General features: G+C 32.6%; 2 long non-coding RNA genes across 2 annotated transcripts; both read right to left on the bottom strand.

Moving 5' to 3' along the window:
• Positions 1-1411: 1411 nt before the first annotated feature.
• LOC149662737 (uncharacterized) lies at positions 1412-2173 on the bottom strand. Its single transcript, XR_016368655.1, has 3 exons — positions 2140-2173; positions 1831-1905; positions 1412-1711 (listed from the first exon to the last, which is right to left on the bottom strand). It is a non-coding gene; the product is annotated as an uncharacterized LOC149662737 (long non-coding RNA).
• A 52-nt stretch (positions 2174-2225) lies between these two features.
• LOC149662738 (uncharacterized) lies at positions 2226-3391 on the bottom strand. The gene is made up of 5 exons (XR_016368654.1): positions 3307-3391; positions 2962-3196; positions 2866-2888; positions 2609-2808; positions 2226-2528 (listed from the first exon to the last, which is right to left on the bottom strand). It is a non-coding gene; the product is annotated as an uncharacterized LOC149662738 (long non-coding RNA).
• Between the last annotated feature and the right edge of the window lie 391 nt (positions 3392-3782).

The raw sequence follows: 3782 nt of genomic DNA on the forward strand, positions 1-3782 counted from the left end.
TTTAAATATTTTTACAGTTTCAATTCTTTTCTTGAGTTTCAATTAAAAATTTTCATTGAAGATAATTAATATATTTTTCTTATATTTTTTGTAGCATCATCACCATATTAATTTTCCAAAAAAATTTTTGTCATAATATTTATCCATTTAACCAAATAAATTTCATCCATAATTATTGCATTCTTTTTAATTCATTTGAATGAACTAATATTCCATTCTTCTGATTCCTATTAATCCATTTTAGAAAATTTTTATTTCTTTTAACATAAGAAATGGTTTCCCAGTCATTTGTTTATCATTTGAACCCGAGAAATGGTTTCCCAGCCATTTCATAATACCTTAAACTTAAGAAACTATTGACCAGCAATTACGTTATTCCTTGACTTAAAAATGGTTATCTCTTGAACCAAATAATTTTTTTTCATCATTATTGATCTATTTAATAAAGGAAAGGTCCGTTCTAATTAATTCATTTTAATATATTTTATCCCTTGAACTTAAGGAAACGTTTCCCAGCCATTTCTTTATCCCTTGAACTAAAGACACGGTTTCCCAGCCATTTTGTAATTTCTTGAAGAAAATAACTTTCTATCATTATTCCATTATTTTGATCCATTTTAATAAATTATAATGTTCCGTTCTAATTAATCCATTTTAGTAAATTTTACCCCTTTAACTGAAGAAAAGGTTTACTAGTCATTTCATTACCCCTTGGACATAGGAAATGGTTTCCTAGACATCTTGTTATCCTTCAAAAAATGGAAACTAAGTTCTCCAACCTTATTCCATTCTTTTTGATCTATTTTAATAAATTAATGTTCCGTTATTATTAAACCGTTTTAATATAAATGTTATCCCTTGTACTTAAGAAAAACGTTTCCCAGTCATTTCGCTAACCCATTAAATCATTTGCACATGAGGTAAGATGGATTGGAAATGAAGACGGGCGACCTGCCACTACGGTCGAAGGCAGGAGGCATTTGTGGTCGGGATTTATAACTGCACTTATAAACCCCGCCCACTAGCCTTCTCCAAGGAGGAAAGTCAACTTGTAGGGGATCCATTGGCCCGCGCTTTGCTTTATTTCCTATTAACACAAATGAACAATTTATACTAATATGAATGCATCATTGATTGCTGTAAACAAATACTAATAATTTAAATAAAATAATTTTTTTATCAACTTGCGTTAATCAATTTCTTCATAACTTAATGAAAATTCGTCGAATTTTAAAGCAAATACATGTTGTGGTTTAGTTTAAACAAACGCTACTAGATGCTCCCATAGTCGAAAGGGAATAGCTAACTGGCCTGCTAAGCTCAGTATAATTAAAATGTCCTAAATGATCGTGTTTTTTGTAAAAGGTTTTAAACTTATAATTTCCTAATTTTAAAGCAATATCTGCCATTGTTTAGTTTAAACATACGCCACTAGATGGTCCTGTAGTCCAAGAGCGGGGTTGTCAGGCCTTGATTTATCAGTAAGTTTGTAAAGGGATGTACAACGAGTTAGGCCTATTTTGGAAGGTGTTTTAGGGAGTAGTGTTACTATTTCCTGGAATATTGGTTAGGCAGATGTATTGAACATCCATAGCAAATGCACTGATATTGGTACGAAATTCACGGGCAAGGTTGCCCAGTAGATCTATTTGATGACGTAGAAAGCTACACAGTGATCCATTTAATTTATAATTTCGTGCTTATGATGAATCTAGTGAAATGTAATTTTGTAAATCAATAATTCAACAGTGTTAAGAACTTAACATCTTCTAAACTGAGTTACAGACACCCATATAATTGATAAAAAAATTTATTTTTAGTTTTTTTTACCTAATTACAATGACTGGAACAGCTTGGACATTAAATATTGGTTTGTGGGTGACTGCCTGACCGGGTTTAGCGACCCTATGATTCAATATATTAATAATTTTATTAGTAAGATTGTTTTACTTATATTTTCAGGACCAATGTGGGAATTGATAATCTTGGGAAAAACTAACCATTGTTTATTGTTTTTTTAGGTAATGTTAGAATATGCACTAAAATGAACATTATATACATAAACTGGCCATGGTTTCATTTTTTCCTATGTATCCTTAAAATAAGCAGTAAATTATTAATAAAAAATTTAATTATTACCTAATCAAAATGATTGGAAGAGCCACAATACAAAATATGGGTTTTTTTCACAGCAGTGTTAAATAGTTAGTTGGGTAGTTGTCATTTTTAACTAATTGAAAATGGTAATTGAATTATAAATACTGAAGAAATGAAATAAAATTTAGCATGACGGAGTCCTTGAGGCTTGTCTAACTTTTCGAGAATAATACACAGCTTCCGCACCCCTTTTTCGAGGAGATTAAACATTAAACTAATTTGCAATACCAAAGTCAGAGTAGGAAATGGATGGACACTTTTCTAGTGTTATATGTTACTTATGGTTTGTTTTTACCCTTGGCACCAGTTTAGAAACCAGGTAACAAACCTATGTGTAGAGTTTGCATTAATCTTAAACAACAAAAATTTGTCTAATTTAAAAAAAGATTATTCTAATTAGCGGTTATTGTTGGCCGATGGCACTAATAAATAATAAAAATTTAAATGTTACCTAATAAAAATTATTGGAAGAGCCGGAATAAAAAATATTGGTTGGTTTGTTGACAGGGTTTAGTGATCGTGTGATTTAATCTATCAATTATTTTACCACTAATGAAACATTCAAAATGATCTAAGCAGGGGTTATCGTTTGCCGGTTGCACCAGATATAATCTTTGTAGCGTTTATCGTTGGCAATCTGGCCATTGTTTACTGTTTTCTTAGGCAACGTTAGAATTGGCGTTAAATAATTAATAATACAATTGTTACCTAATACAAATGATTGGAAGGACCTGAATTAAAAATATTGGTTGATTTGGTGACAGGATTTAGTGATAGTGTGATTGAATCTATCATTTATTTTACCAGTAAAAAACGTATCTTCGTAGCGGTAACCGTTGGCACTTGGCTGGCCGCTGGTGGCACCAGTCGAGAAAGCAGGGAACGAACCCTTGTGCGTAGTTTAAACAACAAAAATTGATTTATTTAAAACAAATTACCTAATTAGCGGCTATCGTTGGCCGATGGCACCAGGTGAAACACCTTAAAACGAACGCAACACGGCCAATTGGTCTCTAGTCGACTCTCTACATACAATCAGCTGTATTTAAATTTTGACCAAGGCTTAGTGAAATCAGTGAATTTAAAAATTATCGGCTAAATCCTAAATTTAAATTCTTTTGTATTAAATTATAATAAGGTTTAACTTACGAAATTAAAATAAAATGAGGACGAATTAACCCCTTCTTTTATGTGAAAAGTTAAAAATTCGCCTTAAGCTCGACACAGCCACACTCGTTGTCTAAACAAAAATCTTCGCTCAGTCTTTCTATTAGAGGTAAAACAGCGTAAGTCCAACAGTACGTTTCTCAATGATTTTAGCCAGGATTAAAACACGTAAGTCCAACAGAATAAAAGGTCGTAAGTTTAAGCATGTGCTTAACGGAGCAGGACAATTTGGTCTCGCCGAATTGGTCTCGCCATTTTGGTCTCGCCGATTTGGTCGCGGGACTAATTGGTCTCACCGATTTGGTCTCGGTACTATTTGGTCTCGGGACTATTTGGTCTCGGGACTATTTGGTATCGTGATTATTTGGTCTCGGGACTATTTGGTATCGTGATTATTTGGACTCGGGACTATTTGGTATCGTGATTATTTGGTCTCGGGACTATTTGGTATCGTGATT

Source organism: Phalangium opilio, unplaced genomic scaffold (assembly GCF_054372755.1).
Source record: "Phalangium opilio isolate 3A_F unplaced genomic scaffold, DU_Popi_V2 ptg000063l_1, whole genome shotgun sequence".
NCBI classification, from domain to species: domain Eukaryota; kingdom Metazoa; phylum Arthropoda; class Arachnida; order Opiliones; family Phalangiidae; genus Phalangium; species Phalangium opilio.